At 24.2% G+C, this 27373-nt stretch overlaps 1 long non-coding RNA gene across 1 annotated transcript in view; it reads left to right on the top strand.

The window, feature by feature from the left end:
• Positions 1 to 209: 209 nt before the first annotated feature.
• Positions 210 to 27373, top strand: part of LOC129614335 (uncharacterized) — an 83822-nt gene continuing 56658 nt past the window's right edge. Inside the window, exon 1 of the long non-coding RNA XR_008697374.1 lies at positions 210 to 330. This is a non-coding gene — a long non-coding RNA (uncharacterized LOC129614335). The remainder of the gene's footprint in view (positions 331 to 27373) is intronic.

The following is a 27373-nucleotide window of genomic DNA, read 5'->3' as shown; positions in this document are numbered from 1 at the left end:
TAATAACAGTATTGAAAATCAAATAACAAATAAATAGAGTAAAATAATAAGTAAAAATAATAATAAAATAAAATAAAATGCAAAAATAATGAAGAAAAAAAAAATTCGATATTAAAATTCAAGAATAATTCAAGAAAAAAATAGGATTCTTATATAGGATAATCAAAAACATACAAATTGAATATGTTTGAATTTATATATGTTTTATATACATATAGTTATACAAAATAGAGGAAGAGATAATAATATGGAGAATTATAACCATCATAGGATTATTATGTTTTATGAATAAAATTTTTGAAAAAAAAAAAAATTTTTACAACCAAGTAGGTAAAACCATACACTTCATTTTTTTAATATTCTAATTTTTTTTTTTTTAAATATATCTATTTACATAAATATTATTACTATATAGGCATATATATGCACATGATTAATATTAAAAGAAAATTTTACATACATATATTTTATATAATACGTTATGTATGGAGAAACACGCATAGTTTTCCTCTTTTTCTCATTTTTTCTCATTTTTTTCGTCATTATACTATCAAAACATGTACATAATATAAGTACGTGATTGTATATATACATATATATTTCATAAATAATATATCCGTCATATATCTACGATTTTCACTTAATATATATGTACATGTGAAATGTTTTGTTATATTATTAAAACATGTTTGCATATAGTCACATATGTATGTACGAGTACATGCTTAAGGATATTATTTTATGGTATGCAATATATTTACAATTTTCTATACGAAATAATTACAAACATATATATGTGTGAATAAAATATGCATATGTTATATTTAGTATAAAAATTCTAATATATGAGAAAAAAAAATTAAAATAATATAAAAAATTTAAGAAAATAAAAAAAAAAAAAATAAAATTACTATTATACGTGTATGTATAAAAGAAATGGAAATAAAAAAAAAAACACGTACTATATTTAAATGTACATATATATACATGTGGTGCATGTATATATGCACATTGATAACAATAATAATTATAATATAATATTTGAGTATATTTTGTATGTGCAATATTATAAGATTACACGAGAACAAAATAATAAGAATGACAAAAAAAAAGAGCATAAGGTGGACATTTTCATTTCAATTTTCTGTTATATTATTTTTCTTTTCCTGATGCATTTATAATATAATAAATTAAATATATATATATATATATACATACATATAATAATGGGATATTCACAATCACATTTTTTGAAAAAAAAAAAAAATAAAACAAAAAAAATTGAAAAAATTTTCTCTTATAAATTTATCTAAAATATCACAATAGAATATAACACAATATTATATATGAGTAGAATAAGATAGAAAACAATAGAACAAAAAAAAAAATTGAAAAAGTGTACTCATAGTAGCCTTATACTTTAAATACATGCGCTTTATTATTAAAAAAAAAAAAATTTGTATTTTTTTTTTTTTTTTGTAGCCTGATCGTGTACAAATTTTCATAAATCTTACACACAAACATTTCTCATTTATACGATATTATTGTGTACAGAACATATTTTTAAAATGTTAAAAAAAAAAAAAAAAAGTAAATTGTTTTATTTTTTTTCTATTTTTTTTTTATGTTGTTTGCTTCAATCTCTTCTAATTCAATTCTTTTTTTTATTTTTTTATATGAAAAATTCTTCTCTTCTCTGAAACATCATTTTGTCTTAACATTTTTTGTGTGTTTGTAGAAAAAAAATGGAAAAATATTATATTTTTTAATAATAATAACAATAATAATAATAATAAGTAAAAAAATGAAGAAGAAACAAAAAAAAACATAAAAACACGAGCACATAAATTTCATTTTTTCGTTTTTGTTTTCGGTTTTTTTTTTTTGTTAGCCCAAAATATAATAACCTGTTTGTTTGTATATATAAGTAGTATGTCTGTTAAAAAACAAAAAAAAAAACAAAAATGTTTATAAACCATTTAAGATGAAAAGATGAAAATTTTTCTATTGAATTTAAAATATATATATATATATATATATATATATATATGTATACCTATATGTAAAGGGAAAATATGTGTTATCGATATAACAACAATAACAATAAACCACGCGCTCTTTCCTCTTTCAATATAAAATAGAGTAAAACAACCGATAGCACATACAAACGAAAAAAAAACGAAACAAAACAAAAATATAAAAAAAAAATTGAAAATTTAATTTAATAGAACAAAAACAGAAAAACAGAAAAAAAACAAAAACAATAAATAAACAAGAAAAATTTGATTTTTTTTTTTTGTTCTTCTTCCTCTTTTCTCTTCTCTTGTTGTTTGCTTATTTATTCGTTTGTTTGTTTGTTCGCTTGTTTGCTAGTTTGTTTGTTTGTTTGTTTCTATGTTGCCTATCCTTTTCTCATTCCTTTCTCATTGACATTCGGAATTATTGTTTGGCAACCTTATAATATTTTCGGTTGATTGAAATTTTTGCTAACTTTTTGACAGTTTTTCTAACTTTGGTATTTTAAGAAATTTATAACACAAAACAAAAAAAAAAAATATTATACACACACTTTTTATTCTATACACACACGCACATAATATACACTCTTTTTTTTTTCAATTCAATAACGAAAAAAAAATAAAAAAAATAATAAAATAATATTTTTTATGTAAATGAAGAAAAACATTAGTAAAATATTTATTTTATATTAAAAAGAAATATGTTATTCTTTTATTGAAAATATTTGAAAAATATTTGAATGAATAGAAAAAAAAAAAAAAAGAATGATTGTTTGTTGGGTTGTGATGGGTTGGTTATTTGATTGGTTGCTGTTATTATTATTCTTTTGCGATGATGCCTGAGATGCCTTTTTTTTTTCGTCTAATTTTTTATTTTTTATTTGACTGAATTAAACGGAATGAATCCTTTTATATATTTTATATTTATTGTTGTTGTTTTTATTATCTTTAAATTTTCTTCAATTTTCTTCTTCTTCTTATTATTATTATTATTATTTTAATATCAAAATATATTTATACATGTATTTTGTGTGTACATAAAAAAAAAATTTTGTTAAAAATGTCAAACAACATCTGTTAATACTTACTTATGTCGATTAATTTTTCGAGAAGAAGAAAAATATACAATAATAATGGAAAAATATCGAAACAACAAAACAATAGAAGAAATTCGATTAAATCAAAAATATTCTCAAAATTAAGGTATATTGGCTGTAATGAGAGAATTATTAGAGAAAAATTGTTTGAAATAGAAAATTTCTATTTCTCTTCCATCAAAAACATGTTAATTTAGTAATTAATTTTCAAAAACATTAGATATTTAGAATTTCTGTTATACAAAATATTTTAATAAAAATAATGAAAATTTTTAACATTTTTTCTCTCAAAATATTTTTAAAATTCTCAAAATTTTATTTATTCTTTAAAATTTTTAAAATTAAAAATTAACTTCTATATATGTAAGGGCTAGAACAGTGTTCATAAATAATATAAATAATATTTTAAGTGATACATTCGCCCTCTATATCAAAAATGTTCTTTTCTTCTCTTAAGATTCTCTTCATATTCATATACATAAACGAGTATATAATAAATTATGATGTAAAATTAAAATATTTTTTTATTACAATGTTATATACATATTATATATATCTAAATATAATATTTACCTGTTCAATTCCAATAGCATTTCCAATAACAAATCAATATTCAAAATCATTTCCAGTTCATTTACATTATAAAGCAAAAGTCATTAAAATTTTCAAAATCATTACGTTGTAAAATAAGTGATTTTAGAAAAAAAAAACAAAATATGTACGTACACCTTTGTAATATTAGTACACTTCCTTTTGAGTACATACACATTTATTTCATATTTATGAATATATATGTATGTATATATGTATATACAAATATGTACAAGAAAATTTGAATTCAAATCAATTGCGAATCAAAAAGATGTAAAATTAAAATTTAATGTCAAATTTTTCGGGTTGAATTTTAATTATCGTGATAAAAATTGAGAAAGAAGAATTTTTATTTCAATTTTTTTTTTTTTGCAATGTAAACAGAAAATGATTTAAAAATTTAAATTAAATTCAGTAGAAATTTAAGAAGTAAGTAATAGCTATAATATTTAAGAATAGGCGAACGGATTAACACACGACCTATTGTTTTGTAATATAGTATAGTGGCCCGGTTATTAATATAAATCGCATTCTAGTTGTTGCAGTTATATATGAAAATTTTTATAATTAAAATGTGATCCCAACTATTTTTCATGATATTAAATGCCCTATTATTGCACTTGTTTCTTATATGTGCAGTTTTAAGTATTGTAACTTCAATAGTTTCTAAGATATGAAAATATATATATGCCGGATCTAATATACAAAGTAAAATTTTTTCCAACTCTTTCTGTTACATGTTTTCCAAAAAATTTTTCCATTCTATTTGCAACGAAATTGTTCCTGAATATACAAATATTGCGAAATAAAAAGTTGAAAGTTCAATTTCAGGCTTTAATTTTATTCTTGCAAATAGATTAGATTCTTACATTCTGCATGATAAAGTTACACGATTCTATGACTTACTATGCGCAATTTATTAGGTACCGGGCACACTGTTTGATAACGACGTAGAGTGCAAAGTAATTCAGAATCCCGCCCCTTATGTATTTATAAGTTTTGAAAACGTATGGCACCTTCCAAAGCCATTGCTTTACATTGAAATGAAGAAGGGTTTTGAAATTTACTATTATAAACAATTTACGATTATTTTATGAAATTGGTTCAATTATTTTTTGAGTTATAGGACCGAACAAACGGACGGAGACATGGCTTAATTCGCTTAAAACTCTGTTTTTATAGACAAATGACGTAACTGCCAGGCCTATATATCATTATTACTGAGTTTGCAGCATTATAAAACCAAACAGTAAATTTAGAATTACAATACAATTCCATTTTAATTCTCATTTTAATCAAACCCCCTAAAAATATGCAATTTTCATTAATTATTGTAAATTAACAATTGTTACTTATTAAAGATCGTAAATTAATTAAAGCAATTCAAATTAATAAAAATGTTGATTTTAAAAACAAAAATTAAAAATTCTAAAAATTCATTATTAATTAATATTACAAAAGAATATCAATAATTAAGTTGTGTATTATAGTAATCAATATGAAATATTTTCATTTACATTAAATTTAAAACCTATATACATAATATACATATATTGTATTAACAACTAACGATTTATAATTTATTTGTCATTTAAAATAATATTTAATTTCTCTCATTTAATTTTTACATTCATTTTATTTTTATATTATTGCGGGAATTGTTTTTATATAATAACAATATAAATATAATTTCATTTTAAATTCGAAATGATTAAATTGGAAAATTATAAAGAATTTTATTCAATGTTTTCAATCAACCGAACATTTATTTTTTAATTAAAATTCATATGTAAATATATATGTATATATACACATTTGTGCATTATACAAATATTAAGAGTAAATATATACACATATTTATAAATGCATTCATGCAAAATAATCGGATTTTTTAATACATTACTCTGTTTCATCCCCACCATAAAATCCTATTAAAAAAATATATATTGAAATATAACAATATATAAGTAATTAAATAACTTAAATACACATAATACGGAATTAAATTACACGTTATGGCAATTCTTGATAAATATATTTTATTAAGATGCAATTTTAATACGCATACATGCACATAAAATACATATACATGTATGTGTTGTATAAAGAGAAAGATTTACGAATATAAAAATGTTGTTAACAGTTTCTCTTATACAAGATTATTATTATTTTTTTTTTTTGCTGATTTACTTGAAAATATTGATAAATGTTAAAATTACAAATTAAATATTATAATTTCTTCACATCCTCTCTCTCTCTCTCTCTCCCTTAAATATTTTTATTTGAATAAAAAATTTAATTTTATAATATGCAAAAATAAAAAGTAAATTTAATGTCAACAAGGTTATGTAATTTAAATTTAAATTAAAATATTTTACATTTTATTACAATAAAAAATTTTTTTTTATTAAAACAATTTTTCTCTTTTGACCTTGAATTACCAAAAATAGTAAAAATGTAAATTAACACAGCAGCGCTTGTATCCCAAAAATGTTAAACAGAAAAATATTAATGTAAATTTTTAGTTTTACACCATGAGTTTAGGATTTTGTCGCTAGGAAATTTTCTAAAATTGTTTTGGTAAAGAAAATATTTTGCTTTATTTTTAGGGTATAACAATCCGATTTTTCCTCAATGGAAATTTGAAAACAAAAAAGTTTTTTTATCATCTTTACTCTCTTAATGACATAGAAATGTCAGTGTCAAATATGTAAAAAAATATGTAACACTATATGATTTATAGAAATTTGGAATTTATTGTGGTGTATGAATTATGAGGTCAGAGGTCCGAGGTCCTATTCATTTTTCCCCAAAAAGTCAACTATACAGTGTATTTTATACAGTACTGCCTTGACATAATGTAATACCTATGTGTAGATTTTTATGTGTATGAAAAAAAAATTTTCCGCACTAACCGCTCTCAGAACCGGTTTAAGAGCTAGAGGCTCTAAAAGGGAAAACGTTTTTTTTTCTGGCTTTATCCAAAATAGGCTTTAACTTCAGCTGTGTGAGACATAACACTTCTTCAAACATTCGCTGGAAAGCCTTTAAAATACAACATCCAGCAAACACACAATCATACAACGAACTTAACTGTCAAACGCGGGCAACTGTTTAAAAAGTGAATTTTTGAAAAGTTTTTCAATTTTTTTTAAACAACGGCCCTTTTTAAAGTCATGTAATATTATAGCTTTTTAAAATTTCCTTTGAAATGAATTGCCCATTTTCCAAGATTTCTGCCTACATGCCAACCGTAGTCGTAACTTTGCTAATGAAAAAGAAATTGCTTTTTGATTCTTGCAGAATCTTCATAAAGAAATTTATTAATTTGTAAAAGTTCAAAACGTGAAAAAAAAATTTCTAGGTTTCGAGTTCTCGGCTAATTCAAATTTTTTGGATGGGGTCCATTCTCATTACATGAAAACCACATCATCTTTCACACTTCATTACTTTTATTCTTACGCCTATACCAAATTTCTTTTTTTCGGAATTCGGCACTGATTTCTTATAAAGTTTCTGCTAATACAATTGTAAAACTGGAAGAAACCTTCTAAAGGATACTCTTCGCATAACATTCGTTAGGTTTTTGAAAGAAAAATGGCTTGGTAGGGAAATCCTTCTTCTTATTTCTTCCATTTCAGTTACAGAATAAATACAAAAGAAAAGATTGCAGTTCCTATTAAGTAGATTGTCCATCAATGAGCTTCCATAATAATTTCCTAATTTATGGCAACACACACACACATTTTAATTTTAATATATAAAATTAATTATACAATCTATTTTTACTTTAACGTGCTTCACAAAATTATTGTGGTAATTCTAATACACAAGAAAACCAGCCCAAAACCACATTGAATAATTGAAAAAAATTTCAAATTTCCCCCAAAAATATTTCATAAAAATTCAGCATTATTTCAATTACTAGGTGTGTAGTTAATTAACTGACTAAGAAGAATGAACAAAATAATAAAGAATTTTGTAATTGACAATTTTATTAACCATAACAAGATTTTGATGAATTTTCAGTGATTTTGTACCAAAAATACATGGCTCTTAACATTTAATTACATTAAAAAGGACATAAAAATATTGTGATTTCATATTTTTTTTTTATATTGCTGACCAAAAACGCGTACCTCCTACAAATATTTAATTTACTTGAATATTTTTTTAATATAACTTACAAATTGTTTTAATTTTTTTAATTGCTATATGCTTGGATCGTAAGCAGGAATATTGGAGCTTTGATATAGTCACAATAAAAACATGGACAAAGAATGAGATTAAAAAAAAAACTTTATAAAAAACACTTTCAAAAGTTTAAAAAATGGTGATAGTAAGATATTTTGCAATTTGATGAAAGCTCCTAATAGCAGTTTTTACTGATTTTATTAAGAATTGGAATGGAAAAACGCAATTTGTAAAATTTAGATTTCATTTAGTTTTTCATGTGATATTAAATTTTGCTTACGAACCTTGTTAAGTTTAGTTAATTTTAACTAAAATGGATTAAATTTCAAAGATATTTTCTATACTAATTTGATCACTTAAGAATTTCTCCAATTTGAAGCAATATTTTGCCGAATTATAACAGATTTCAATGCAAAAAATTCAAATATTTTAACATCTAAGTTTTAGACAAAGTTGAACTAGCAAGACCTGTTGACATTATATTTTATTATATTCACTAAAGTTAATTCCATATATAGAATTTTTTTATTACAATATTTCCATATTCACAAACAATTGTTAATTGGACACAATTTACAACAAAAATGATTTATATACGAGTGTAGTACAATAAAATAAATTTGGATCAAACCAAAGTTTTGGTAATGTAGCACTTTTCCCTTCAACAAGTGAAACTACTGCTCTTAAAAAAAATCTAGTTTTGTACTACAATCTTACATTATTAAAATTACCTTCATTCATATTTCAATATATTTCAAATATTGCATAAATTTAGGATGAGTGCTGTTTGTAATCTTTTCAATAAAACTACAAAAAATTTAAAGAGACCTTAACATAATGCTTGAGTTAAAAAAAATAATTATATTTTTAATGGCATAGCATTTACCGTTAGCTTTCTGCCTTTACAGAAATTCGGAAAAGCATGCAGTTACGGGAATATAAGGTGCTAAAAATTCAAATTTTAGAATTTTCGAGAGGTGATAACTTGATAGAGGCTGGAGGTAGAAAAAAATTTTCTTCTAACGAAATCAACTATTTATGAATATCTAAAAGCCATAAAATTTCAGACTCCCATAACCTCACGTTTTAAAGAAAAACGACATCAGAAATTTGTAAAAAACGGATTAACGGCATATGGTTAACAGCCATTTTGTTTATGTAAAGTTTAAATATCATATGCCGTGATAGTAGAAGCCAGCCACTGCTTTTCTACGCTTGCAGAATATAAAATATGTTTCTGGTTGTGCTACAATAATTATTAAAAAAATGGCATTTTTAGAGTTTTGGAAGGGGCACAACTTTTAAAGGGAGGGGGGAGGTAGGTAAAAACTTTCTTCTACAGAAATAAGTTTCTTGTAAAGGTTTATGTACATATGAAGATTTAGGTTTCAATCTTCCAGGGTTTAAAAGTTTTGTTAATACGTCCATGGACACACGGACTAATAAGCATTGTTTTTCAAAAATTTTTTTGGAAAAGTTTTAAGAAAGAAACAAAAATTATAAATTGAAAATAATCACTATATAAAACCAAAAAAAAATCTTACATGCATACATACTCGTACTAGCACACAAATTTTAAATGACAATATAAAATTCATTTTGAAGAAAGAAAAACTGAAATGGCTATTGTGTATTTTATGACATTTTATGTTACTCTCCTAAATTTTTCTTTTAGATAGAATGAAAACCGACAATAAAAAAAAAAACAAAAAAAAAATCTAACCATTAATATTTTCAAAAATTTATTTAAAAAAAAAAAAAAAAAATTCTCAATTTTTTATTACACCCTTCAACATCACTCTATTTTTGTATTCATTGTAAAGGATTCATAATAATATTATGTCTGTCCTTTATGTATATATACAAAATATATATGATGTACTTACACGCGCAAGGATGAGAATCCTGTATATCGTATATATATATATAGATATATATATATATATATATATATATATATATATATATATATATATATATATATATATATAAAATGTAAGAGAAACTTAATTTATATTGTACACATGACATATTTATATAAAAACATAAAACATATTATGTTTGTGAATTTGTGCATTATAAAATGTTTTTAGTGAACACTAAAAAATTTTTTAATTTCGAATAGTTACCAACCAGTTTATTCTTTATTTTATTGCAAAAGATATGAGATATCCTTTTATACAAAGACAAATTATATTTTTACTTTTTTTTTTCGATTTTTTTTTTTTGTGGTAAAATAATTTATATGTGACATATAACATTTTACCAATGGATGACAGTATTAATTCTGATCCTTTTATTTAATTTTAGTGTCTCCTTTTGTATAAAAAATTTTTTTTCTTTGCCCTTCTTCTACTTTTTTTTTTTCGTTTATTTTTTTTCTCTCTGTTTTTTTCTTTTTATATTTTTGTTATTTTTAATTATTTTACTTTATTGACTACTACAATCGACCTGGTATCCTTATAAATTTAATAAATTTCCTTTCCTTTTTTTTTTGTTATTTTGTTTTGTGTTGTTATGAAATAAAATTCTTTCAGATGGAACAAGATAATTTATATTAAGTAAAGTATTAAAGTTATAGATGTAGTGTTATACGTATACGGTACGTATGTATGTTTGTATTCATACATGCATTAGAGAATTAAATAAGAAAAAAGAAAATAAAATAAAAAGTAAAATTTTTTTTTTTCAAAAATATTTTAAAATTGTATTTGTAATTGCAAAAAAAAAATCTTTATTAAATATTTTTTGCCATTTTTATCTTTAGCTCCTGCTTTTTACTTTAATTTTATAAATTGTTAGTTGTACCTATGTATATAAGGACTCCTCCTTATATACGAATTAAGAGTAATACGCTAGTACGAGTAGCACACTTAATTTTCAAATGTTCTCTAACAACAAAATATTCTTCTACACAGTTATATAAGTACTCTTTCTTTTTTTTTTTTTGCTCTTTTGTATGTACCTTTTTAATATTTTTCATTAAACTTTTATTATGCACATGAATTTTAAATTATTGATTACTGCTATATAGAGGTATATATGTTTATAGAGAGAGAGAGAGAGGGAGAGAGAATGAGAAAGAGCGGATGAATTGATTTTAATATATTAAATATTTATGATAAAATATGTACGACGTTTGTGTATCTTCTCGTATTTATATAAGAGTATGAGAGAATGAGCGGAACGAATAAATATAGAGGAGCAAAAAAAAAAATATTATAATTTAAAAAAAAAAAAAACAAAAATAAATACGAAAGATTACTTACGGTACTTACGGTACTCAGCAAAGGTTCTCCATTGGAAATATTAAAAAAATTTAATAAGAAAAGATGAAAATTCGATGTAAAGTAAATGATGGGTTTAAAATATTAAAGTATATACATATATATATATATATATAGTGTACCCTTTTTTTCATCTTATTTCTCTCTTTCTCGCTCTCGCTCTGTCACTCTGTTTTCAATTTATGTGTATAAACACTGAAGATCATATTGTACAAAAAAGACCATAGAATAAATCATCCCATTTAATTTCTTGTTGAACCAAGAACCAAAAAATGAAAAAAAAAAAAAAAAACGTGAAAAAAAATAAAAAGAGCGCAAAAAATTAAATCGCATTAGAATTTTATTAAAAGTCTTGGAAAATTTTTAAGTACATACAGTACGGTACCATATAAATTTTACAAAAAAAAAAAATAAAAAAAAAATGTACGAAAACAAAAAAAAAATTAATAATAATGAAGTGCGACACAATTTATCTTGTCCATAATATGGAAAAAAAAACGGGTAAAGTTGGTACAGAAAAAAAAAAAAAAAATAGTGTACATTGAAATTGACATTTCTCTGTTCTTTTTTTCCTCCCTTTTTTTTAATTTTTTTGTTTCTGTGTGCTCTCCTTGTACCAGATTGTAAAAATTATGTTTGGTATGCAAAAACTTTTACGTTGCATGGATCAGTGAACAAGGAAAAAAAAAATTATGTAGATGATTTACAAAAAAAAAATTTTTTTCTTTTTAAAGAAAACTTTTATTTTATTTAAATTTTTTCTTTGTTCCTCTCTCTCTCTCTCTCTCTCTCTGTGTTTCACTTGTTTTGAAATTTTTTCTTAATGAATCATTACATTACTTACATAAAAGAGTACTTGAGTGTTTTTTTTTTTTTGTTTTTTAAGAAATACTTATGTACATTTGGAATATATTATTTAATTTTAAAGTATGTAGTTTTAAAGTGTATTATAAAAAGTTTTTTTTCTTTCGCCTGCCATTTCAGAATTTTTTTCTCTTTTTTGTAATTATTTATAATACTTTTAAAATGTTGTGACTTAATTTTTTTGTTTTTTTTTTTTGCTCTCTTAAAATTTATTTTGTAAATGATCAACTTACTTTGTAAATTTTTGGATAGTAGGTAAGAGTGGAGCAGGAAACAGACTCTACCGGCGACTCGATATTTTCTTAATTAGCACAATTTTATTAAAATTATTTCGTAAGATTCTGATTAATTTGCAAATTATGGTGGTACTTGAGTTCGCTATCATTAATTTCTTTCCATTTTAAATAATCATTTTGAATTTTTGATATTTCTCTTTAAGTCTTGTATACGGTATATCAAAACGATAAATTCTCTCTGAAGATGAAAATGGTCTCAGGCATTGAAAGAGATAACAGAGAGAAATGTTTTGTTTTTTACGAACAACTGCGATTGTGACTAATAATTATATTAATATATTAAAAGTTATATTGTAATATTGTAGCTATGCAGTCAGCGTTTCCATATTACCGCAATTTATTTGATTTTTCAGATTTTTCAACTGGATGACTGGATTTTTTATCTAAAATTTCAGATTTTGTTTTCTCAAGTGAAAAATCTGACAAATCACTTTGAATTTCTTGTTTTGCAAATTATTATCACTCAAATGGTAATTGAGTATTTCAAAAATTAATAATATAAAAAAATTTATTTTATATTAATTGACACCTAAGTGACTTTGAAGCTATGTATAATAATTATTTTATTCTGAATTACACACCAATTGTCTTCTTGTCTAAGCGAATGCTGATTAAAGCTGTTTTTTTTTTGTCAGATTTTATACTAGTTTTGTTGTTCTATCTTGCCAGCCAAATTTTTCAAATTTTTTAGCAAAATTTTCCAAAATTTCTCTAAAATCAATATGGTAACACTGGCGGCAGTATATCAAATTAAAAAAAAAATAAAATTGTTGATTAAATTGTAGAGAAAATTATTTGTTATACAGTAAAAAAAATTCTGTTGATTTATTCAGGTCAGGATACTGAAAACTTTACACTTTAATTTCACGCTTTCTTTCTCTTTCTCTTTAAGTTTATATTATAATTGAGAGGATACACAATTAATTGTATATATAGTTTTTAACAAAAGTTAAACAGAGTATAACAGTGAATTTGAACTTAAATTATTCTAAAACTCAATTAAATATTTTACTTTTGTATAAATTTAAATTTCTACTTAATTCTTCATCTTAAAATTTATTAATTCTTAATTTAAAATATTGTCCTTGATCAAATGCAGTTTTTTTTCTTCGAACTTCCCAAATATTCCCCCTACTATAATTTTGTTTTCTTCCTTAAATGACATTCAGTACCAACATAAAGACAAAAATCAATAGCTTAAACTTTGTTTTCTTTTCTAAAATAAATTTCCTAAGGTCGAGATTTAAATATAAATGTGTGTGTGTGTAAAAAAAAGACATGCATGTAAAATAACATTTTTAAGAAACATTAATGTTTGCCCTAAATTCTTAAACCTATTGCTATTATAGGGGGCAAATCTATGATTTTATTTCTTTGCTATTTTTTTTTTTTACATATGTAAAAACATTTAATTGATGGTCATAACATTATCAAAAAGGCCATTAAGGTCAATTCAAGTGTTATCTAAATAAAATCAAAAAACATTAAAATACCAAAAAAGAACAAAGGAAAAGAAAAAGGAATAAAAATTTTTTTTTTTACAAAATTTCAGTTGTTAAAAATGTTAATTTTTTTTTCTTGTAATTTTTATTTTCTCTTTTTATTTTTTTATCATTTTTTTACAACATAATTTTTACAATTTTTCTATTATAAGAAAAAACAAAATAAACTTAAAGGCAAATATTATCCTTGAAAACAATATCGGAACGGAACGGAAGAAAAATATATGTTTTGAATAGGTTTCCGTCTTTTTTCTGATTTTTCTGATTTTTTTTGTAAAGTAGAGACATAGCGATAAAAAGCATTCAATTTTCATTGAAGTTCATTTCTTGGTAACACCATCGTTTAATAATAAAAAAAAAATATTTTCTCTTTTTTTTTTGGTATTCATCATTGGAATCGCATTTTAAATTTAAAATATGGCAAAAACCTTAAAGCGATTAAATCAATGAATAAAAATAATATTAAATCGGTTCCTATATATACACACATATGTATATTCGTGTGTATATAAGAATATATTTTAGGCAATGTAATAAATCAAAGAATGTGTTAAATTGATCACATTTTTAACAACTTGTCTTGAATAAGTTAGGATTTTCTTCAGATATAGACGTCATTATAAATTCCGGTAACGCCTATTTATTTTTAACCTAAATATATAAAATTAAATTTTTATATAGAAACTGTTATACGGCGACGAATATAGTATATTATATATAAGGAGTATGCTTAACATAACTATGCGTCTGTATTAAAACACAAAAAATCAAAATTTCTATGAAAGATTACGAGGGAAAATTTAAACAAAAAAAAATTTAATCTAATTTTAAGATTAAATGCAATAAAGTATCCAATATTTCATTCCAAATTTTCATGGATATACCCACACATACACACAAATAAATATTGAATATAGAAATTTGAGAATTTTTTTTTTTTTTTTTTGGAAAAATAATTGATTGTCTTTGGTAATTTTTATAAATTTATTATTAAAATTTTTTTTTGTTTTTAAAACTGCAACCAAATAACATTAAAGAAATTTATTATTTTTATACATTTTTTTTTTGTTATACGTATGTATATAAATAAAGTCAATTATATGTATTATAAATTAAAGTATAATAATAAATTAAAATATCAATGATTATTTATGAGATTCAAATACTTAGTTATGAAATATACAAGATTTATGAATTTCAGCAAAAAATTATATAAAATTTAAAATCTTGGTAAAATAAATCAAAGTTTAAAGTATGAAGGTTATTGACACCAAAAAATAATATTATAGAATTAAAAAAAAATTTATGAAAAAATTTTTTATTCCGCCATTTATTTAATCTTTTGCTCTGCGTTGTTTATTATTGTTAAAGAGTTGATGGAATTATTATGTAAAAATTTTTAAGTACGCAGAGTAGAACAAGAATACAATTTTGAAATTATTTGAAATTATTTTATTATATATATATAATTTTTATTTAATTTAACCCTTTACACTATGAAGTCACCTCTGACGTGACAAAAATATTTTTCTCTAAAACTCTGAAGTCACCTCTGGCGTGACAAAAATATTTTTCTCTAAAACTCTGAAGTCACCTCTGGCGTGAAAAAACAGTTATTCATTCATGCGCAATTCAATTATTGTTAGTATTGAGTGTAATCTCCAAGTAATTATCTTCATACCTAACATATGATATCAAAACCAGAAAAATTAAATCAGAGTTGGCCGAGAACAAATTAGAAAAACAATTATAGTGCAAAGGGTTAAAGTAAATTTGTAGCTAATGAGAAATTAAGAAATTCGCCTGCTTATAATCTCTTCATATTACAAAATATATATTATTTTGGACATTGTAATTATTACGTTATATAATAAATTAAACGACAAAGTATAACACTATACTTAAATTAAATATATGATTTGTTTAAATATTGATTAAATATTTGATTTGTTCTTCAATCGTTATGAAAATTGAGAAAATTGGATCTATCTTAAATTGATTTGAACAAATGCAAATCATATGACTAAATCAAAAAACCCATACGTTTGTTTTACATTCTCTTCGATTCTCATTTTGATTCTCTTTACAAACTACATATTTAAGAAAATTCAGTTTTTCTCTCGAAGTCGCTGACAGAAATGTCAAAAATTTCACTGACAATTGAATTTTATTGTGTTTGATTTTAAAATAATCATTTATTTTAATTAGCATTATTAATTATTTAAATAATTTCAAAAAAATATACTTAATGACTTTCACTAATAATTAATTAATGAAATTAAAATTTAGTTAATGAAATTGTAAATTTCATCAATTTTTGAAGTAATAAAATATTTTGATATGAAGAGTTGACAGTTATACTTAAAGCTTATATTTCTAATTTTTACATTGTTTTTTACAAAGTATTTTTGCTAAAAACTTGAAATTCATCGCTAATCAATCGACTACTAAAGGAATTAAATTTGGTTATTTGAAGCCGAAAGCAATCTAGGAAATTATAAGGCTTAACGTATAAAAAAAGTGTAAAATACACTACAAGAAAAGTAACTCGGATGTTACATAAGTGCATTAGACGCATATATCTGTGTACATATAAAAATTGTAGAAATTCAGAATTTTCCCAGGATATTACTAGGATATCTTAGAGGTCAATGTCCTTAGAAAACAAAAAACTCTTGGCAAAGCTTCTCTTCTTAGCAATTAGCTTTCTTATTTTGATAATTCTTGATTTGTTCTTCAATCGTTATGAAAATTGAGAAAATTGGATCTATCTTAAATTGATTTGAACAAATGCAAATCATATGACTAAATCAAAAAACCCATACGTTTGTTTTACATACACTTTAACCAATTTTTATGCGATAGCAGAATAAATTTTGCTGGCTTGAACTAGAGAGAATCTCTAATTACCATGAACAATGAATCAAATTACAAAATTCAAAATCTACTCCCAATATACAAACGTTCTATTGAACAAAATGCACGAGAAGATGACCAACTAAACTTTGGAAAACCAAATAAAAAATTTTTAGGGGAAAGAAAAATAATTCCAAATTGAAATAAAAATTCCCTTATTCTCCGAATCCAAAAAAAAAATATTTTTTTTTTCCTTTTTTTTTTTATTAAATTATTGAAATACCGATGATATTTTGTCATATGTTCTTTCTAACTCAATTTAATTAAAAAAACAAATGTATATAAAAAGTTATTCCATTTTTTTTTTTGGGTAGACTTGTACATGTATAGGAACATGTATAGGAACATGTACATGGGAATCTATTATATAAAAAATGAAGGAAAATTTAAATTGGACTTAAAGAAATTTAGAGATAAATAAAAAATAAGATATAATTAACTGTTAACTTTTAACCGAGTACGTGACTTATTTTTGCTTTTTTTTTCTGGATAAAATTGACCCTCTTTTTTTTGGTTAACACGTTTCTAACAAAGAAATAAAAAATTATCTTGTGTAAACTGTGAAATTGATAATACTAACTTGTTATTTTGATACTATTAAAAGTAATTTGAACGTATATACAAACATACATCCATATATGGTAGTGTAATGTGGTGTATGTGGTGTTGGTATACTCGTATTAAATAGATATAAAAGATAAATATAATGTTTATTATACTGAGAAAATCATAATAAACTAAAATATTCTTACCGTTGTTAAAATGCCTTAATTGTATATAATGTGGATAATAAGTTAAAGATGGTAGTAATAACTGTAAAAATTTACTTTAATTTACATACACATACTCGTATGTAGTGTGAATATTAATTTTATATTTTCTAGTGTATAACGATTACATTTTATTGACTTGCACCTTTAACTCTTTTCGAATTATATTCTCCATCAATACGTGTGCAGAAATTATTAAAGTAAAAATATTAATTTAGTCGTACATTTTAAGAATTACATAATGATTTTTCTTAAATTTCGATTGGTCTTTAGAATATTCGATGAGGGAATTATGTTAATTTACTCAGACAGTGTTTTAAAAATATGGCAATATTTATTGATTTAATTTGAACCTGGTAATGAAAATTCGAAATGTAAATTGCTTTTTGGCATTTCACTTTATTTCACAGTAAATAATAGTAATTATTAAATGTCGGTCTGTCCGTCCGTCCATCCGTGGACATGTTTACAAAACTTCTACACCCTTGAAGATAGAAAGCTGAAATTTAATACGTACATAGATCTTTACTAGAAACTTATTTCCGTAGAAGAAAATTTTCACGTAACTCTCCCCCTCTAAAAGTTATACCCCAAGCACCCAAAACCCTAAAAATTTTTTGTTTTTTAATTTAGCAGCTTTCAGACAATAATAAATAGTTCATTTCGTTAAAAGAAAATCTTTTTCCATCTCCACCCCTCATCGCCTCTTGAAATTTGTAAAATATGAATTTGTTGGCGTCAGCCTTATATTCCCGGAACCACTTTTTCAAATTTCTATAAACGCAAGAAGCTAACGGCAAATTCCGTAACATTAAAAAATATAATTATTTTTCTTAACTCACGCAATTAATTATTAAAATCGAGCATTATGTTAAGCCCCCCTTAAATTAATTTTTGCTTTATTTCAAAGACTGCATAAATCGTTCATCCTGAATGTATGCAATCTTTAATAAAATAGTTTCGTATATGAATGAAAATAATTTTAATAGTGTGGTAGGTATACATAGACTATATTTAAAAGCAGTATTTTCACTTGTTGAAGGGAAAAGTGCTACAGTACAAACCATTCGTTTGATCCAACTTTATTATTTCTTCCTTTGATCATTCACCTTGGGAACATAGGGCTTCAACAAATCCTTTGATTTGCACTCTGTTTTGGGCTAAATATTTTATTTCAGACCAGCATTTTCCATTTGATTCGACCTCCTTACTAACCCACTTCCAATCTAAAAGCTACCTGGCTACCGTATTAATCGGACTCTATAACGTGTATCCCAACCACGTTATAGAGTCCGAATAGGCTTCTGTCCCAATAGGCTTCTGCTCCATAATTGCTTATAGTTCATTGTTTGTTATTGTTCTGGGCCAAAATATTCCAAATATTCTTAAGCATCTGTTGATATATGCCTGCACTTTGTTGATATACGCCATGTTTGGCAGCCACGTTTCACAGCAGTACAGTAGTACCGATTTTACACATGTTATTTGTTTTAATTATACAAAATTGTAATGATTTACAAAATTGAATAATATTGTATTTTCTTAATTGTAAATAAAATCGAATGACATAAAGTCAAAATGACAGATCCGATCAGATAATTTGAGCCGGAAGTGTGAACAATCATCAAACATTATTGCAGATTTATTCGTATAGATTTTGTTCGACAAAACAACTAACTATTCCTTTTAAAACTAATACACTTATTTGTTATACGTTGTTAAAGTTTTATAATCAAATTCATTTAACAATTTAAAAATAATTTGTTAATGAATTTGATTTGTACGACAGGACAATTTTCTATAATTAAATTACAAAAATAAATTTATTTAAATATGTTTTCCTGATTTTTATATTGAAAAATTTAATTATTCTCATTATGTCCCACTCTGTTTTATCTTTAATTTTCTGTATCACAATAAAAACAAAAAGAGAGAAGATAGAAGAAAAATTCGTGATTACTGATAGTTGAAACTTATTGGTCATGTTCCTTTTTTTTCCTGTTTTCCTCAGATTTTCTGATATCACATAATATTTTAATTATTAGGGGATCGAAGGGACTTCAAATAAATTGTGTTGATTATTGAAAAATCTCTGATGGAAAATGAAATTGAGGGAGAAAAAAAAACTTTAATTTTAAAATTAAGGAACTGAGAAAGAGAAAGAGAGAGAGAGAGTGAGGGAAATTATTATGGAATGTGAAGTATTTTTTTTTAGTAACGCGGAATGAAAAGGTTTTAATGAAGAAGTAGAAGTTTTCTCTTTTTTTTTCGTAATTTTTCTATGTAGATAAAACTTTTTTAAAGGATAGTATAATTTCCTTTAACCTTAATAAGATATTGTCAGATTGTATTTATTTTGGAAAGCAAAATGAGTAAAAATTAGTTTAATGAAAGTGTTGCACGAAAATAATTTTCAGTGGTAAAAAAAATCACTTAAATTTAAAATTAAATTTTAAGTTTAAATTACTGGAAATCGGTTTCATTCGGAGTCATGGCAGTCAGGTTATTGGGCATTCAGTTTAAAACCATTTATACCGCTAGGCTATCATTTAATTGTGAAAATCTCGGAAATCATTACACATTAAGTATACTTATACCTAAGCTATACCCGTTCTTTTGATAAATCTAAATTTGTTCCATGATAATGAACAGGTTCAGCAGTAATTATTGTAATTAACTCAACATTCTTTATCGAATATTTTGGTAGATTTTATTTAAATTTATACATTTTATTTGTGACGACTTAAATGGCGCTGTGTGTCTGCTAATATATTTAATACTTGTGATTTATGAATGATATATATTAATTGGAGGCCGGCTTACAAGAAGCACAAAACAACCTCTTAATCACAGAAAATCTAGAACAGCTACTTGCAAAATTAATAAGCCTGACATGGTTTGAACACATAAACGGCTGGTCTTGAACTAGACACTAGAAAGAGGTATTTTATTTGTATAGAATAAATTCGCAACACGAATCATACTCGTCGCAACATGTTAGAAAACTCGTTACAATTATATTTTGTCGCTGATCTAGAATTTGGCTTATGCTTAATTTTGTTTGTACAATACGTATTACAATTTTACACTAGTTCACATAACAAAATATGGAAAAAAATATTTGACAATTCCGATCTCGTTCACAAAATTACAATGCAATAGAAAAATTTTCTAGATGCTTTGCGTTCTGAATAATTTTGACCATCATCATATTTAAGAAACATATTATTTTAGCCATAAGGACTTCAACACGGACCCTTATAAATATAAAAAAAAATTTTCTCTCGTTGAATTTGAGCTAATGCGGAAAGATTTAAATTATGATTTTTCGGAAAAAGGTAAATTGAATTTTAATGAACACTATGTAATATTGTATACTATGTGGGTAAGTAAATAATGTGTAAAAGCATAAGTAAACAAATTCTTGGAACAAAATCTTATTTATAGAAATTTTCATTTACAATTCACTTGCTTTAATTTTTTTTTTTTAAATTGAGAACTTAAGTACATATACGAGTACATTTTCCTTTCTTTATTTTTTTTTTTGGTATTTCTGACATTCACATTTTTGGCTTTTATACCTGCCCACATTATATTTACATATTTGGTACAAAAAATTTACATATATGTACGTATACCACATGATATCCGATTATTCCAAATATCATTAAAATGTTTCCATATTGAATTAGTTTATCGTGCATGAATATAAAAAAAAAAAAACAGAAAATACTAAAAATTGATAATAAAAAGAACGGAAAATATAAAGTGAAAATAAAATTACAAATACATATACAAACATAAAATATATATATATATATATATAAATTAGTATACTCGATATAAATAGGAATCATCCTCACCAAGGATAAAAAAAAAATATTTTTGAAAGATGAAGTATGAAAGAAAACTAAATGTAAACGAACACAAAAATTAATTTCATCATATCTGAAATATTTGATTAGTTTAAATGTTGATAATAAAGAAATGTTATAAACATACATACAGACACATGACATACGTCAAATTGACTTTTTAAAATTAAAATATGGTAGCTCAATCAAATACATTGTATACAAAGTGCTATTAATTTTATTACAATTCTGGCAACTAATCTATATAAATATTTTGACTTATTCTAATAAATCTTGAAAGACATTGGACGTTCCAACATAAAGAAACTTACCAAATCCTACAGGATATTTATTTGATTTCTTATTAATTATGTCGACTAGTCTAGTGATGTTCTTTGAGTGTTTAACAAATTCTAGATTGTGTAGTGTTGCTTGATGACATCAAAATTAGAATAACGTTGCGCTTCTTATTTAAGACTGTTTGTTGTTAATTTAGACCGATTTAAATAGTTTGAATATGATATGTGAATTCGAATTCATGAGTATTTAGAAATTCTAAATTTAGGAATTTTCTCGAAACATAAATTTTAACTCATTTAACAATATGAATTTAAAAGCATTTAACTATGATTATGCGTCTAGACTCTAAATAGAAGAATTTTTGAATGATTTGAATTATTTTGAAATTTTTTAGTATAATAAATTAATCAATGGCTTGTTCTAACTTGGAATTTGCTATGAGATGCGATTCAGGGAATTTTTTTTTGTCCTTTTTTGAGAAATATTCATATGGTTGTTACGTGAAGCTCATTTTGTATTCCGCATGCGAATTTTATATAAAAAAAATCAAAAAACGGCTTGTGCGCTTTGATGTACAAATTGTATTGGATCTTGGCTCAGTCCCTATAAACTGCCTTCATATATAAAAATAGGTTGTTGTTGTTCATTTATTTCAAGTCCTTTTATTTTTTGCATAGTAATTGCAGAAAGTTACGATTTTTTCACCAAATCGTCTTGAATTTTATTATCGATACCCCCAATTTTCGACACAATACTCTTCTAAAAACTACATACATATAAGAAATTTAAATTTTATATTATACATTATCTTTTTTATATTTTTTTAAATGGTTTTTGATATTGCAAGGATATCGTACTATGGATTTTTCAGAGTATATACGAAACTTATAAAATCATTATACATAAAGCAATCAATATATATGTACATACATAAATCCCTTATTCTATATTAAATTATTGCACTTTAAAAAAAGATGATGAAGAATAATATATATATGTATATACAGTAGCTATCAATGTATTGATATTTTATTTTAAATTTTCATTAAAAAAGGATGAATTTTTATTAAAAATCTAAAAGCTTTATTTTATTATTTGCATACTTACTGCACAGATGAGAAAAAAAAAATGATAAAGCATCTTTAAATTTTAATATAAATTGAACAAAGAACGTGCAATTCTTCAATATTTTTACTGTAATATATAAATATAGCTATATATACACATACACATACAAAATACTAGTTTATATAAGTTCAAAATTTAAACATTTTAGAATTATTAAATTCATAAATAAAACAAAAATTTCGATGGTAAATCGATTTTCAATATTTTTTAAATAAATTTAATCTAAAATAGTAGTTTTTTTTAAATATTGTGGTTTTAGCTTTGTAGTATTATACGCTCTGAATTATTAAATACATGGAATCTATTTAACTCCCAGATTGCCTAAATTTAATCAAAAACACTTATTGTCATATTATACGCTCATGCAACTCACCCGCCTTTACGTTTAAGTGAAAGTTGTATAGAAAATATTATGTGGAGGTTTTAGAATGAAATAGCCAGAATTTTTTTTGGACTGCATATTTGTAGATATTAATCGATTACGGGCTGATATTCTGTATCAGATTAATTTTAAATTTTTATATTAGAGAATCAATCAATTAAATCTCAGAAATGAACGTTATTGTGAGAATCAAAATTATGGTGGGAAAATCAGTCTCAAACGAAATGAATAGGAGTTTCATTCGGAGTCGATGTCGGATTTGGAAAAGTAACCAGAGCGCAAAGTGTAAATGGAATCGAATTCGGAGTCGGATTTGGAATTTCGAAGTTGGAATTAAAATCGAATCAGAATCTAAAATATTGAATTAAATTTCGTCTCAATTCAACGTTAACTTTTATACAAATTATTTCTCTTCTCTCTCTCTGTAAATTCGAAATTATGCCGTAACGTAACGTAAGCCGTATAATAGTATAACTGTAATAATAAGATATTGTGCTTACATAAATTAATAAAACTAATATACGATAATTTTTGAAGCTTTAATTTTATCGTATTCATATTCATGTACATATATTTCAATTAACCACTATAATTTATTGGTAAAATTTGAGCCCCTATATTTGCACATCAATATACCCTTCTGTATTTTATATTATTGTTACGAGTATTCAATATCTTCATACACAATTTGATTAATATCTATTTACTTATATGCCAATAGCTTTTATTGAAAAATCGTAAATAATTGCAATCAAATTTTTATTGATTATTGTTTTTTTTTTTTTTTTTTTGATGGACTTTTATTTAAAACTATTTTAATCTCAAATACTTTTAAAACATGCCGTTAACAGACTCAAATATTTTATTTAACATTCTTCATGTAGAACTGAATATATACATATACTCAATGATTCAAAAGCATTTTGTACGAATATATTTATGACAATCAATTCGATGTACAAGCATTCATATATCTACGAGTATTGCTATATATATACTCGTATATATATTGGTATATACATACTCGTATATACATACACTTGTTTGTATATGAATAGATTTAAATTCTTTAAAACTTTTGAAAATGATAAAACAATTTTTAAAGTACCTTATATGACATTATTCTGTTAGCAGGGAAGTTTTTTTAATATGCATATATATATATATATATATAAGATAGAGAATATTGGTATATATTGAATAGAAATTAACTCAGCAGGACATCGCCGTAAAATGTGGTTTTATGATAAAATAAATTTATTTTATATAATTTTTATTACCGCATATTTTTGTTATTTTTTTGTTTTTGTTGGTGTCTGCTCTCGTTATTCCTTTGTCATCTTTTAGCATCAAGCACGCATTTATTTAAATCTATAATATTATTTTATTAGCAATATAGACATAAAATATACACAGAAACAAATGTGTAGATAATTTTATAATTTAAAACTTTACAAGAATATAGAATTTGTAATTATTTTTAAATATGGATAAGAACAAAATATCATTATTCTATTATCACTAGGTCTTGTTATCGGGATTGTTTTATATATATATATATAATTTAAAACGATTATAAAAGAATTAATTACAATTTTTTATTCATGAACTTTTTAAGGAAAAATTTATGGCATTATTTCTTTTATACATTTAAGATTTTAAACAATAATTCGCTTAATAGATTAATTAATCATAACAGTCAGCTAGCTTATTATAATTTGCATATTAGTGGAAGCAAAAAAAAAAAATTTACAAGAATTTTTTGTACTTATTCAAAATTTTGATTTGCTCTTCAAAATTTACAAATTTTTAGAATTTTTAATAAGTTCCTTTTCATACAAAATTCGTATGAAATTTTATTTTGACATGAATATATTTTTTTTAGAATGAAAATCCCACATCATCTTTTTCCAAGTATTTATTTGAATTTAGTTGGAAGACAAGTATAAGTGAAAGCAAAAAAATATTAAAAAGAAAAATATTTATTTTGTTTCCATATTTAATCTTTAATATTGATCTAAAATGTTTAAAGCGAAGATTATTGAATAAAAACATGAAATTTTAGTGTAGAGTGAATTTTAAAATTTTAAGAAATAATAACAGAATTTTTAAGATTATATAAGGAGATTATGTACTTAGGCAGAATAGGACTCCCATTAATTCAGAATATAGTTCTAAGGTATTGAGAAACTGATTTTATATAGCATTTTCGAATCATGTTGCTTTACTTCAAAACTCAACAAAATAATTGTACCAAAGTTCTAAATATATTTGACAACCATAAGTGGAAAAATTTATTTGTATATTTTTAATAACACTCTGAATGCTGCGAACCAAAGGTATGTGCGATAGCAATGTCATAGCGACTTTATCAACTGTAAATATGTCCACATTCTATACCCGTACTACCGTATGTTCGAAGAGTTTTAAAAATTTACCATATCGTTTGTAATACTAAAAAATAATGACCTAAGATATACACATAATATGGTCCGTCTATTCCAACGATAATTCACAAAATAATTGAGGTAAGATGCGGTTACCACATGAGATTTTCACAAATGATTTATAAAAATAAATACCGGAGCCTTATTTGAATTGGTAGCTACCCTACAACTTCAACAACTGCCATAAAAAGTTACTTTGCAATATCTTAGAAATTAATGAAGCTCTAATATCAAAAATCTCTACAAACAAATATATTATTAGGACTATTATGATTAGTAAAAATCATTTGCATTTCTTAAATCCTTGTAGTAGCTGTTATACAACTTCAATAGTTATTTTGTCATATCTATTTGAAACTATAGAAATTATTATACTGAAATTTTGCACAAATTAAAATCTTAATACGATAGCCATTAATTCTGTGCGAAAGTGTGTTCGAACGGTATTGCTAATTCATCAATAGGACAGCAAGTTCGTACTGGTATCACAGTTTTTACATAATCAACTCTGTTTTCCTCGTTATACCCGTACGAACGTATGTTCGAAGGGTATACTAAATTTGCCTTACCGTTTGTAACGCTAAGAAATAACGGTCTTAGATATAGACTCAAGTGTATGTTTTTGATCAGCGTCAAATTCTGAGTTGATTTAGCTTTGTCTGTCCGTCCGTCCGTCCGTCCGTCCCAACGATAACTCAAAAACTAATTGAGCTAAGTTCACCAAATTTTCACAAATGATTTATTGTAGTCAGTGCCAGAACCCTATTTAAATTGGACATGATCGGGGTACCGGTTCGGGTAGCTGCCATACAACTTCAAAATTTATTTGGCTATATCTCAGAAACTATAAAAGTTATGGTATTGAAATTTCACACAAACGAAAATATTAGTAGGGCCATTATGCCCCATAAAAGTCGTTGAAATTACTTGGCTCCTTCTGGTACCTGCCATACAACTTCAAAAGTTATTTAACTATATCTCAGAAACTATAAAAGCTGTGATATTGAGATTTCACACAAGTGAATATGTTAGTAGGGCCGATGTGTCTGGTAAAAGTCGATGAAATTACTTGGCTCCTTCTGGTACCTGCCATACAACTTCAAAAGTTATTTGACTATATCTCAGAAACTATAAAAGCTGTGATATTGAGATTTCACACAAGTGAGTATATTAGTAGGGCCGATGTGCTTGATAAAATTCGCTAAAATTTCTTGGCTCTTTCTGGTAGCTGCCATACAACATCAATAGTAGTTTGGCACAACCAGTATTTTGAATAACACATAGTACTGAAATTTTGCATAAATTAATATGGTAATACGGCAACTTAAAGTCATAGTCTGCCCCATAGTTAGTTATGGCACATTAGTTATTCGCACATAGGATAACAAATTCGTACGGGTATCACAGAGTTGACAAGGTCAACTCTATTTTTTTCTCGTTTTTGTCATAAAATTAATATTGGCGCATATACACACACGTAATTTATGTTCTTCAGATTAATGAAAATTTATTCATTTGGAATTTATATATACACATATATATATATATATATATATATATATATATATATATATATATATATATATATAATTTTAAACACGTCATTACTCTATTAAACATTTGTGACAACACTTAAAATCAACTGACTCCTTTAAAAAATATTCATCAAATTAATTTTGTATAACACAATAAAAAAAAGCTAATCTTATATTTTATGTCAAAATATT

Source organism: Condylostylus longicornis, unplaced genomic scaffold (assembly GCF_029603195.1).
Source record: "Condylostylus longicornis isolate FDR11 unplaced genomic scaffold, ASM2960319v2 ptg000107l, whole genome shotgun sequence".
NCBI lineage: Eukaryota > Metazoa > Arthropoda > Insecta > Diptera > Dolichopodidae > Condylostylus > Condylostylus longicornis.
The sequence above is the reverse complement of the archived record's forward strand: the minus strand, read 5'-3'. Positions and strand labels throughout refer to the sequence as shown.